At 40.4% G+C, this 14,621-nt stretch overlaps 1 protein-coding gene across 2 annotated transcripts in view; it reads left to right on the top strand.

Annotated features, from left to right (window-relative positions):
• LOC131686141 (rap1 GTPase-activating protein 1) overlaps nucleotides 1–14,621 on the top strand; it is a 521,880-nt gene that overhangs the window by 20,710 nt on the left and 486,549 nt on the right. The window lies entirely within an intron of this gene.

Here is a 14,621-nt window from a genome sequence, read left to right on the forward strand (position 1 = left end):
TATCTTCATAATTTTGCTCGATTCGGTTCTCTGTGAGGTATGCCATGCCGCTGGCCTACTGTGATGGTTGATTCCGGTTCACATCAAGGTTGCTAGGCAGCGTACGTACAGAGCAGGCTGATCGTAATGTGGAGCGTTTGTGTGTGAGAGAGCATTGCTGGCGGAGTTTCAAGGTATATGATTTTCCGTGGTGGTCGAGATTTAATTTGATTAAAACGATGACGGTCATACTGTTGTGTTTTTTTGAAGGTAGAACTCTAATTGGAAAACAAAAAGAAGTGTCCACCAATTCACAAGAGCTCATTAAAAAAATTCTGTTATCTGAAATAATTTGTTTCATCAATTTATGAATTGATGAAAATCGCTTTATTGTTTAATTTCGTAAATTTTAGAAATCATAATTTTCAATAAATTTTATATAATAAGCTACAATTAGGTAAGGTAAACATATAACGCAGTACTTTTCGCTGGAAGACCTAATAAACACTGCACCCTGTACGGAATTTCCACACGTTCCAAGCCGAACAGTAACGAACAAGCTTCAAATGAAATGCCACCGAGAAAAACTTCGTGAATTTTTTCTGCAACAACGTAGCTCGCCAAACAAGGAAGCGCCAAGTCGGTCGTAGTAAACCACGAAGCCTTCTTGGATTTCTGCCCCCCCCAGTCGAGAAGGTGGCGGCAATCGTTGTTTAAAAACGATGTTACATCGATACTGTAGCCTACTAAGACCGAACTTACCAGGTCAACACGGCCAACGCCAACAAGTGTGGGGCTCTGTAATAGCAGGCCAAGAAGCCGGCGATGGAAGCTCGTATACGATTCCATGTAGTGAATATTGTTTTTCTATATTTTCGAAATCGAAATTACTTCGAACCCGTGCAAAATGTAACACGAAAAAAATGAGTTATTGTTGCTGCTAGTTTGCTGTTCGCTGAGTGGTGTACATGGTACAGCAGGTCGGCCGGCACCTAGTCTGGGCTTGTAGCTTATTAAAGCTGGCGTAAAGCAATTACCGACCGATGCTCGGATGATGGTTTTCTATGTACCTACCACCGCAGCAGGCCGTTTCGAGCGAGGTGAAACTATGTTTACAGATATTTTCAAGTAGCAACACAATCATCGAAAAATCAGCAAAGCGAATAGCAAAGAAAACTAGGAACATCCTAGGAAACGAAGAATTACGAACAAGGCACACTCCGCACAGGAAACGAAATATTATTAAAGGTAACAATACTACTAGCCAATAGTGTACGGTACGCGAGATAGTGCGGGCCGATAAAAACTTTAATTAGGTGTGAATTTTGTTGATCTTTTAATTTGCTGGCCTCCGAGAGCGGAACCTAAATGGACCTAATATATAGCGGCTCTTTGAAAATAGGCTTTTATTTTTTTACCCACGATGGTCACTTGGGATAAGATCTGCAACCGTGCTGTGCTGCTGTCTGCTGAGTCGAAAGTAATTTGATACACGGAAAAACCTTTGGCGAGGCAGATCGGTTTAATTTAGTTACATGAACTTTCATTTATGTAACGTAAAGAAACCTTTTTTGGTGATCAGTAGTTGGTACTGTTATTCACAGTTTAGTTTTTGAAAACAGTTAACTTACCAAGATGTGTTGTGAAGTTAGTTGAAATGTATTGCAATTCGATACGAAAAACAATGAAAGTATAATTTAACTCTCGACAGATTATTGTAATGCATTATCGTATTAAATTACGTTCGAATATCCCTCGCACCCCAACCCTCCCAAAAAGCGCTTTTTAAACGACAGCCGTGTTCATCGTTGCGTCTTAAATTCCACAAATATGCACGCACTGCACCGCATATCGAAAGTAAAAACACTAAATAATTGTTTCTCTCAGCATTCGTTTTGTACCAAGCAAGCTACCGTTCGAAACCTGCCTCGCGACTGTGAAACGGTTCGACGAATCATAAATGGGTATTAGTAGATGTAAAACATCAGCTCACTCGCACGCGAAAGCAATATCGCAACGCGTTGGTTGGTGCACAAGTGCACATTCAACGTAGTAGGCAAGACATGCGTACTTGTTCATATCACCCGTAACAAAACGAACCGCCATTCAACCTGACCGCGGACAGATTAGCAATATTTATGCCTACTAGATAGACAATCAACTGTTCGTTCACCACCCATCTCATTATAGCTCGTTAGATGGGAAAGGCATAACTGGGATCACATAGCTGCATAGCGCAGTTTTTTTTCTTTTAAATTCGAATTATTAAAAAATACCTCTCTACTCATGCTTGGTGCTGCCGGAAAATTCAGTGAAGGGCGAGGTGACGCTAAGCGCCAGCAAAGGCTGAATATTAGCATCACCTCGCACCGGCGCGGCGGCAGGAATCAGTCATCTGATGGTTCACACATTAACATCACTGGCGGTATTCGGTCGGTATACTCACTTTTTGCCTATTGGCGGCTATTGTGTAACATAACGCCCGTTCGCTATAATTGCAGTGGGTGCCACTCGTATGTTTGAATGCAATATATTGGGTAATGATGAATGAGGTAGGGGAATCCGGTTCGATTTGGACTTCTCGGCTAATTTAGACCGTCTCATTCATGGCGTACCGTGACTAATCGTTTGACATGTTTCAATTCTATAGCTCATATAAATTTACTAGGGTCGAATTGAGCCAAGTTTCCCTATTTATATTGTTATGCTGTCTGTGGTGTCTTTGCCTGCACTGGCTTCGATATTTCACTACATAGTCTATACGATGCAAAACGGCGGTATCTCTACAACGTCTACTTATCTAATATAGATTATCCGAACCCGATTAGTAAGGTGTGACACCGTTTATAAAGCGCCAATTTTTACCGTCGAGGCATAGCGTGTCGACAATAGTTAATTATTGATCATACAGAAATGAATAAATTTCCATCATCTGCTATGTTAAGTTGTATCATAATAAGTAGCATAAGTAACAAGCTTTGATATTTATAACTTTTAATTGGTATACACGTTAATATTTTTTTCATATAACAAGACGATATTATGCTGTTAAAAAATTATCAGAAGTATTGGTACCTAACAGCATAATAACATATCAAAACAGTTTCGCCCTACCACCGAATCTTTGCTGTGGCGCTCCTCGACGAGCTGCACATCTTCGTATTGTTTTTTTTGCGGGATTCTATTGTCAAGCTCACGACCACCTCCAGGTGGATGGCACGAATCGACAAACATGTGAAAAGTGCAACCCACCTTTTGACGTAATTTCTCTCAATCTAAATCAGTCAAGGACCAAAATAATCGATAAGTATATGTAAAGGGTTTGGCGAAAGGTGTCACCCTAAACTCCGTAAGCGCTCACATCTGTGGAGCTTTGGAGATAGCATTGAAATCGCGATAGTACTGGTATCATTTCTCTGTTTGTCGCGCTTCGATTCGCAGACGTGAAATGGTAAAGTCCATTCACGACAATCCATTCTTGTGACCCTGCTGTCGGTGATACCAGTCCAAGATCAAGCTGATTATGTAGCGTGCTCTTGGCAGAACAACGGGAAGATATTCCACTTCCTTCAGGAATCTTTCGTTGCGTTGCATTGCGAAGCACGGTGCTATTCGTAGATTGCATACTAACGATAATCATGTTGCCTATAGGTTGTTTAACTCATATTGCTTGTGAGATGAATTATCGGAAATGAGCTTTATCCTTTTTGAGTTCAGTCAACCAATAGCATGAGAGTCGTCATTGCCGGCCACGACCATCTTCACCGATACTTAGGATGGGTAGGAAATGCTGATGTAATACCTACTTAAGGAAGGCCACCGACTCAGCGACGCTTCCATAAGTATTACGGAGTTGGATTGAGGGACAGGTCTACGGTTCGCCACAAGCAGGCAATGCGACCACGAAATGGATACATTTTTATGCGGTGGGATGGATAGTTTCCGAGTATACGAATACTCAGAGCAAAAAGATATTTAGTTATGTTTTTCTTGTGTTTAAACTTTGGATAGCCGGCCATCGAGAGTGATTTACTTTTTCCTAAACTACAGAAATTTGGACTCCAAACAGCCAGCCGTGGGAGTATTGCTAAAACAGTGACTAATCTGATATAATCGCTAACCGGTACTATCGCGCGCAATGTGAAAAAAAAACTAAGTAAAGTGCGAAATGATCGAGAAATAATATCAAGAATAAACAATATGCGATGTTTTAGAATGAATCGCGTGCATGAATGAGAATAAAACTAACGCATCAAACAATAACAAAAATAACTTGTTAGCATCGATATCGAAATTACAAAAGGTATAAAGTAAGTACTTATCTTATCAACCCGATCTGTTAACGCGGTCAGTTTTCTGCTACTGATTTCCAGTCACAGGTGTTCAAATGCAACCGACATCCACCCCGTCATTTATGGACTCCATATTGGTGTTGTCATCCTTTTACCATCAATCTGCATTTTTGTCTCACTCGTATTTCGAGGATATATTTTTCATCACATGCACACACTTCAAAACATTGCACAATTACTTAGCTCTTCGGAAGGCGTAACGCGACCCTACCGGCTCATTTAAATCGTTAAAAATACTATAATTTAGGCACCCGGAACTATTATTCATGGTCACGGAACAAAATTAGATTGGCTATCTGCTTCGAAATGTGTCTGTCACATTGAAACCTCTACTGAAAATAAAATTCCTGACCGACAATAACATACACAATTATTTTTCTCCACTTCCTTCAGGAATCTTTCCGACCGAAAAAAAAGAATGCGCCTAACTACTCGCATCCCGAAGCAGCATTGAAGATATAGTTTTGACAGCATCGAATATAAACCAGGACGATTCGACAAGCAACTATTCTTCGCCCCAAGAACCCGGAAAAAGCCGCTTGTGTTGAGGCTGGCGTCCCACATGTCGCTGGCATATGACCATGAGGGTTATTTCCATCAATTTCCTTGAAGAAATTACCGGTTACAATTGTCGAAGAGGTCAGGAGTCTCCACGCCACCTTTGCAAACGTTCTCTCCTAGAAATCATAGAGCCAGGAACCGTGAACTGAATCTCGACGCCAGCCTTTCCCGTACTATTAGAGCAGAACCACAACCCAGTACAGCGCAAACCCAATTCCATCAGCTAGTGAATCGCAAGTATCCTAACCACATCAGGATCCACTCTGATGACTCAAAGCTGGATGAGAGTGTGGGATCCGCTTGATTAGTCTTTTCAGTCAAAGCTGCGCTGTGATTGCTTTAGTAATCGCTAGAAAAACTAAGGATATCCCAATCGTGAAATACCCAGATTCCTTCTCCGCCAGAGTGAAGGAACTCTAAATACCCTTTCGCCCAGGAAATCGGGCAGTAATGCGATCCCCTTACGCTGCTGGATCCCAGCCCAAGTCACAATTGAAGTTTTATAGCACGCTACAAGTGCAATCTAAGTTTTATCTGTGGCTATAAAACTATCATAAAACCTCAGTTGTTACTAGGGTTGTTAAACCGTTCAGCTCAAGAAAACGCAAGTAGCAATTCACTGGTACTGAGCCCAGTTTCTCAGAGTTGCAGTCCTCTGAACACGTCCAGCTCCTTCCTGATAGCAACAGTTTTCACTCCATCCCTAACATGAACGTCGACGAGCTTACAACATACCATCAGAACGTAGATGGAATCAACTCATCCGTTACTGACTACTCGCTGCCCCTCTTCGACGAAGCGTTTGAAATATATGCATTGACTGAAACGTGGCTGAATAGTGACACATTATCCAGCCAACTTTACAACAGCTACAACTTATACCGTCGCACTTCTTCTATCAGTCTTAAACGTCGTGGTGGGGGTGTTCGCACGGTCCACTCCCATTACAAAAGCCGCTTAATCATTCCTCCCGAATGCTCGGTTGTTGAACAAGTATGGATAGCACTTAGCCTTCCAAAAGGTTCTTAAGAAACCTCAGAAACCAATTCCAGCCTTGAAGGAAGGTGACCACATACTTCTTACAAACTAAGAAAAAGCTCAAAAACTTGCTCAGCAGTTTGAAAGCGTCCATAATTTTAATCTCAACGTTGTGATTCAATAGGATTGAAACCGAAGTCTTACAAAAATATGAAAACGTTTCAAATCAAGTATTGTCTCTAGACGATATTGTTGAAACAAACTATGATTGATCTCATCATAGTTTGTTTGTTCCATCATGAAAATGTTAAAAAATATGAAAGCTCCAGGTTATGATGGAATTTTCAACATTCTTCTTAAAAACCTTCCCGAAATCACCATGAGATACTTGATCAAAATATTCAACAAATGTTTTGAATTAGCATACTTCCCTGAAAGATGGAAAAATGCCAAGGTTATTTCTATTTTGAAGCCAGATAAAAACCCAGCAGAAGTATCTAGCTATCCACCAATTAGTTTACTCTCTTCTATTAGTAAATTAATTAAAGGAATCATCGTAACTAGAATGATGTCACATATCAATGAGAATTCTATTTTTTTCCTGAGCAGTTTGGATTTCGTATTGGGCATTCAACTACTCATCAACTTGTGAGAGTAACTAACATGATAAAGGCAAATATCTCAGAGGGCTATTTCACTGGAGTTGCTCTTCTAAACATCGAAAAAGCTTTCGACAGTGTTTGGCACAAAGGTTTAATTGCCAAAATATGGGATTTCAATTTTCCAATTTACATAATAAAGATAATTAAAAATTATCTTACTAACCGTACCCTGCAGGTTTCTTATCAGAATAAATCTAATAAGCTACCCGTTAAAGCAGGCGTCCCTCAAGGATCAAGCGTCGCACCAATACTATACAATATTTTTACCTCTGATCTTCCAAATCTACCTACAGGCTGTAAAAAGTCACTTTTCTGTGATGATACTAGCATCTCAGCCACTGGGAGGAGTCTTCGTATTATCTGCAGTCGACTGCAACGAAGCTTGAATATTTTCAATGATTATCTGAAAAAATGGAAAATTTCCACTAATGCGGCAAAACCACAATTGATTGTGTTTCCGCATAAGCCAAGAGCTTTTTCTCTTAAACCAAATAATAACCATATTATTAAATTTAATGGTTTGAATTTAACGTGCTCAGATCAAGTTAAATACTTGGGTTTGATTTACGATAAACTGCAACAAATATATAAAATGTTTACACCCTCTTATAAATAGGAATTCTAGGCTCCTGCCTAAAGAACAAACTATTAATTTATAAACAAATATTTAGACCGGCAGTGCTATATGCAGTGCCAATCTGGGCAAGTTGTTGTGCTACTAGGAAGAAAACGCTTCAAAGGATTCAGAATAAAATTCTGAAAATGATTTTGAAGCGTCCTCCCTGGTTTAGCACAAATGAGTTGCACAGACTTGCAAACATAGAAACATTAGAAATTATGACGAACAGTATTATAAGCAACTTCCGACAAAAATCGTTGCAATCTTCAATTGCAACGATTAGCTCTCTTTATAGTTTATAAGTTAGTTTATAAGATTTGTTTAGCTCCTTATTCACAAGACAAGTAGGTTTACAACATCCTACTGAAAAAAATACTTAACTGCGGATGCATATTATATCTTAATAATAATTAACCGAATCATGTAAACAATAGGGATGAAAAGTCACCACTTGTGGCTGAACACCCAATATACTAAATTAGAAATGTAATGCAAACAAAACAATATAATCAAATAGAAAATGATATGCAAAAAAAGCCTTCCAAACCATATCCTTTACATATGCGTCGTTTACATCCCGCCAGACCGCGTCAATGACTTCGAGCTTATTAGCGAACACTCGTGCTCCTTATCCTTATCCTTATCTCAAATGCAAGCGAACGATAACAGGCTGGTTTTGGGGGACTTTTACTTCAGTGGTGTTAAATGGCAATCCCATTCCTCTGGTCATTATTTTCCCGATGTCGGCCGGTCAACTATTGGATCATCAGCCACTCAGTTACTCGACGACTATTGCACAGTTGGTTTAGTGCAATTAAATGGAATAGTGAATGGAAACTACCGGCTTTTGGACCTTCGCTTCACTAGCAACGAGGTTTCCAACGCTATTACTGTTCTGAGAGCTCCAGCTCCACTGCACGGTGGTCGGAAACGCCAAAAACGTGAACTTAATTCACTAGAGGCCAAACCATCGAATATATTCACAGGGTGTCTTTGGAGGAATTGTTCATATGAATATTCCCCACAATCTAATAACAATTGAAAGTAGACATGGTTTACTATGATTGAACTAAAAAAAATTAACTTTTTATACTGACGAGGTAGAAAGTTGGTGTCATGAACAATAACGCCCCAGGGTTAGACAGAATCAAATTCAACTTGCTGAAGAATCTGCCTGATACTGCAAAAAGGCGCTTGTTGAATTTATTTAACAAGTTTCTTGAGGGTAACATTGTCCCTTATGAATGGAGGCAAGTGAAGGTCATCGCCATCCAAAATCCAGGAAAACCAGCCTCCGACCACAACTCGTATCGGCCGCTTGCAAAGCTGTCCTGTATTCGGAAGTTGCTTGAAAATGATCTTGTTTCGCCTCGACAATTGGGTTGAAGCAAATGGCTTACTGTCAGATACACAATTTGTCTTCCGCAAAGGCAAAGGGACGAACGATTGCCTTGCGTTGCTTTCTACAGAAATCCAATTGGGCTATGCTAACAAAGAGCAGATGGCGTGAGTCTTCTTGGATATTAAGGGGGCTTTTGACTCAGTTTCTATCAACATTCGTCAGAGAAGCTGCACCAGCATGGTCTTTCACCGATTTTAAATAACTTTTTGCTAAACCTGTTGTCTGAAAAGCACATGCACTTTTCGCATGGCGATTTATCAACATCGCGATTTAGCTACATGGGTTTTCCTCAGGGCTCATGTCTAAGTCCCCTGCTCTATAATTTTTACGTGAATGACATTGACGATTTTCTTGCCAATTCATGCACGCTAAGGCGATGGAGTGGTCTCTGTTACAGGGCCCAAAGCTGCCGACTTGCAAAGACCATTACAAGATACCTTGGACAATTTGTCTGCTTGGGCTCTTCAGCTGGGTATCGAATTCTCCTCGGAGAAAACTGAGTTGGTTGTTTTTCTGGGAAGCGTGAGCCGGCGTAACTCCAGCTTCTATTAATGGGTGTAACGATCAATCAGGTCTTCACATTTGAATATCTCGGGGTCTGGTTCGACTCTACAGGTACCTGGGGATGTCACATTAGGTATCTGCAACAGAAATGCCAACAAAGGATCAATTTTCTCCGGACAATAACTGGAACATGGCGGAGTGCCCACCCAGGAGACCTGATCAGGTTATACCAAACAACAATATTGTCCGTGATGAAGTACGGGTGTTTCTGTTTCCGCTCCGCTGCGAACATACACTTCATCAAACTGGAGAGAATCCAGTATCGTTGCTTGCGCATTGCCTTGGGTTGCATGCACTCGACCCATACGATGAGTCTCGAAGTGCTGGCGGGCGTTCTACCGCTGAAAAATCGATTTTGGGAACTCTCATATCGATTACTCATCCGATGCGACATCTTGAACCTGTTGGTGATTGAAAATTTCGAGAGGCTAGCCGAGCTCAATTCTCAAACCCGATTGATGACCTTGTACTTCGACTATATAGCACAGAGCATCAATCCTTCTTCGTATAATCCCAACCGCGTCCGTCTCCTAGATACTTCTGATTCTACTGTATTCTTTGATACATCCATGAAGGAAGAGATTCGTGGAATCCCGGACCATATACGCCCGCAAGTGATCCCCAATATATTTTATAATAAATTACGAGAAGTCGACTGCGACAAAATGTTTTACATCGACGGATCAAATCTCGATGGGTTCACTGGCTTCGGTATCTTCAATGATAATGCCACCGCTTCATTCAAGTTCGATGATCCTGTTTCAGTTTACGTCGCCGAATTAGCTGCTATTCAGTATACCCCTGGGATCATCGAAACATTGCCCACAGATCACTACTTCATCATTTCGGACAGTCTCAGCTCTATCGAAGCTCTTCGTGCGGTGAAGCCTAAAATGTTATTCCCCTATTTTCCGGGGGAAGATACGGGAGTCTCTGCGCAAGTTATCTGAAAGATCTTACCAGATTACCTTCGTTTGGGTCCCCTCTCATTGCTCTATCCCGGCTAATGAAAAGGCCGACTCTTTAGCAAAGGTGGGCGCTTTAGATGGTGACGTATACGAAAGACCAATCTTTTTCGAAGAATTTTTTAGTATATGTCGTCAGAGGACACTCAACAGTTAGCAAACCTCGTGGAGCAATGGGGAACTTGGACGATGGCTACATTCGATTATCCCAAAGGTATCAACGAAGCCTTGGTTCGGGGGGATGGATGTGAGTCGAGATTTTTGGATTTTGGATGCGCATTTGCGGCGTATTGGGCTCGCGGAGAGTAGTCTGTGCGCTTGTGACGAGGGCTATCACGACATCGAGCACGTTGTCTGGGTATGCGCCGGGTACTTGGACGCTAGGTCTCAGTTAAAGGATTCCCTTCGGGCCCGAGGTACCACCCAATGTACCAGTCCGAGATATGCTGGCAACTCGTGATTTCCCCTATATGTCCCTTATTTATACTTTCATAAAAACGATAAATATCCCAATTTAGCTCCTCTCTTTTCATTTCTCGTTTTTAGAAGTTTTCTCCTGCCTTGTGGGACCGATCAGCTCCAGACTGCAACTATGTAACCGCCCTCGCACTTACCACTACGGAAACTGAAGCGAGAGCGACTCGAGGTCCGATGACTTTTGAAGGATTCGCCGCGGGTCCGAAGAATACCATCCGCCAATCCGACCTACTAGACTGAGGCGCTAATTTATTTCGCTGATCTCCCGTTTGCCCGAAAGTTGCAAGTTTTGCTCTTCTCTCCCGGTCACCATATACGCCTTCTCTCCCCTGTCCTTGATACAACTGCTTCTACAGCCCCCCTCTGAATATCTTGACCAAGCATAAGTCTCCGCTAAAAAAGTTTAAATTTATATTCTGTATTTCTAGTTTTAAGATAGTTGTAATTTTACCTCTTTGTTAAAACTATTGTCTCCCATCTTGTAAATAGAATTGTATCCCTAGTTTTAAAATGCCTGTGAAATTTCTCATAAATATTTGTTCCCCCTTTGTGTACCAAACTATATTGTTAGTTTTAAGATAACTGTAAATATTTCCTAAAAAACTATTACTATTGAATTTGTTTTAAAATTTTTCATAAAAAAAAATCTTTTGCCCCCTCTCTTGTACATAGAATCTTATTTCTAGTCTTAAGATAGCTGTAAAATTTTTCTCTTTTAAAAAAAATATTTCAACATTGTAACCTCCTAGTTTTAAAATATCCAAAATGTAAAAACAAAACAATTCGGCAGCTCCAAGCTAACGCATTTGTGCCTATCAAATAAACGAAATGAATTAAAAAAAAAATAGCATGATGGGGCATGTAGTAGGTTTGCAACTCATTTGCTTTCTCGGACACTTCAATCATGTGTCCCATTGGCATGCATACATGAATGAATTCAGTGTATATTTTTCTTAATTCATTGTTCGCTGCAGGCATCTCTCCATGATGATAGCACATTCAGAGGTCCTTGAAAGATTCAACCTTAATCCTATTTCACATATAGTTATATACTGGATGCATATGAAGGCAAACTACGAAATTCCCTATAATGTGACTGTATCAAGCAGACACGTGTGGGAAACGGATGTGCCAAATTTACGTTCAGACTCTATTCTTTTAACAGATTATTCAAAAAAGAATAGTAGATAGTACAGCTGTGTTTCAGTTGAACATTCAAGCAATTCTTGGGTACGTTTACGAGTTATATTTATTTGAGTAGGAAATACAGATTCGTCACGATCTTCTGCTTTTCAGATAGCTTATGAGTTCATAGACCCGAAATATTTCTATGGAATCTCAAACTGTGCTTTAAATATGGAACTTTGGAAATGGCTATACTTCGGCATGATACTGATACTGGCTATATTGTTATCACATTAGGTACTTAACTTGACGACTTTTGTTACCCACTTATGCGATGGTCGAAATAATGTATAAAGTTGGTTTAAGGCAAGGGATGAATCGTTTAGCGCAAAGCGATTTGTGCTTACAAACAAACAGTGTGATAGTTTGTGCCACAATGTGCCACGGTGTGCCATGGTGTTCTTCATAACAAAATTACTTGTTGCAATGATTATTTAACAGGACTTTGTTGACTGTTTTGAGGTTAACAGTAGTGTGCCTCAATGTTCCACACATTGTGATAACGAGTGAAACGTTTGTGTATTACTGTACATTGTATTCTTATATCGTGTTCTAGTAGGTGATATAGTGTGTATGGCACATTGTTTTAAGCGTCTCGTCCCTTGGTTTAAGGCCAAATTCGCTTTGGGGTACCCTAGGCTTGACGATGAGCCCTGATTTGGAACTCTTTTAAACTTGGATTTTCTAATGCTAGAACACCCGATGATGATAATATACCAGATGATCTTTGGCAGCCCTTGGCGATCATACGCCCGCGATCCCCTAAAAATAATAACACCCCGATGATAAAGTGAACCGTCTAGCACTTTTAACATTATAAATGCGGCATCAAACGTGAATCTACAAAGGGTCATGTTCAGGCGATCAGGGATGTCACGTTCGGATGTCTCTATCTTCGGTCCTAGCAACCTAGATCCATGCATTTAGTTGGATCAATAAAAAACGCTCATATCCACTCTAGTGGTATGGAATAGCTCACTATCTTCTAGAATCTGTCCCGCACACTGATATTCACGTTTCGCGCAATCATTCAAAAGCACACTCGAATATGCGAATTGTCGCAAGGTCACAAAATCGCATTTATATACGCGAAGTCACATACGCGCTAGCACACGCGACAGACACGTTAACAAACAAACGCTTGAGCTCCTCACGATCATAAATCGGTCACGTCTGAAAGTATCTAACCTCGGTCCTAGCAGCATAAAAAACTAGTGATACGGGATAACTCACTCTTTTCTAACTTCTGTAAAATAAGTATCAAATTCAAGGTCCGCGAATATGCGAAATGCCACACGGTTATAAAATCCAATTTAGACACGCGAAGTTACACACACGCGACATACAAACGCATACGCGATCGAACACGTTAACACACAAACGCTCGAGTCGCTGGCGATGATAAATGAAGACAAACATGCAATCGCAATCATCCACGCAAAACTACGTCGAAGATCTCGCTAAGACAAAAATGCTCCGACGATTTAATGAACGCTTCTGCACTTATAATCGGATCAAATCGGATCGGTTTCTGACAATTTGAAAATGACACCACAGTGCATTTACTTTGTGATTGCAGCACACTTCTTAGTTATAGATATACAATGAATTGAAAAAGGCTCCTACAGCCCCCTCTGAGATTAGGAGATCAAACCCTAGTAAGGTCATTAAATAAGTTGATCCTAACTGAAATGATATACAAATACAATTACTGCTATTCATATATCTATTAAAGTTAAAGTGCATAACATCGGATTGAATTATTCAACAATGTTCCTTTCAATGGTCGCAATAGTAATCAGGGTTTTACAAGCTGCTAAAAACTTGTGCAACAGAAGGTCCCACTATTTGGCCATTCTCCTCTGATACAGAATTCCCATCCGTACACCTCCGTGGTACGCATGTTCTCCATGTTAGGAGCGGCTCTAAACAGCGTCTTTCCCGAAACAGGTGGCTGATGGTGCCACGTCCGCTGCATCTGCGATAGCAGTTCCATCACAAGGTTAGGTGTCGCAACCCTGGTAAGGCGGCATGCTGAATAATCAAGCAAACAATTCCGAAAATGGTAAACTTGGGTATGGAATAAAACTATAGCTAGCTTTAAAGAATGACGTCAAAGAGGCCTTGAAAATGTCTGAGAAACCTATCAGAGGAATTGTACAAGTCAGGAGAATTCGAAATTTCAGATAGATCCAAAGAATTTCAGATAATTTCTATAATATTCACGCCATTACTACAATATTCAGGGAAGTACAATAAATTTCAAGGATTTAAATTATTAAACGTCAGAGTCTATCTATAGACATTACGGGAAGCCTTCGAACTCGATATACTGATCCAACGAGCTCAAAATACAAATGGGAAGTCATAAAAATACTCTCTTTAGAGACTTTTAATACATTTCAGATCATTCTTGAAAACTAAAGTTTAGGGATATCCTACCAAATCTCAGCATTTATTAGAGACTTGTGAAACTCCTGCCAATTTCAGAAAAGTCTTACCGATCTCGAGGATTTCTTTTACGAATTACAGAAAAGCTGTACGAACCTCCGAAAAATTCTTCAAGTGTCATGCCAATATTTAAAAATCAGGTAGTTATTTTTTCTGGATGGAAAGTGCGACAATTCATCACTAATATGCGGATTTATTTCCCTTCAATTTTTCTATCAACCAAGTCTCCAACAGAATTCAAATCAATTTCGCATGTTCCACTGCATCCCTTTTTCAACTTTGTTCAACGTCCAATTATCAACAACGTAAAACCAACCAACTTGTTGTTTTTATTTGCTTTGTTAACCTCAAAGTCTCCGCTCTTAGTTACCGATTCGAGAAAGTTAAATGTTGTTTGATCCGAAACACTCAATCGATCGATCGATC

Source organism: Topomyia yanbarensis, chromosome 2 (genome assembly GCF_030247195.1).
Source record: "Topomyia yanbarensis strain Yona2022 chromosome 2, ASM3024719v1, whole genome shotgun sequence".
Classification (NCBI taxonomy): domain Eukaryota; kingdom Metazoa; phylum Arthropoda; class Insecta; order Diptera; family Culicidae; genus Topomyia; species Topomyia yanbarensis.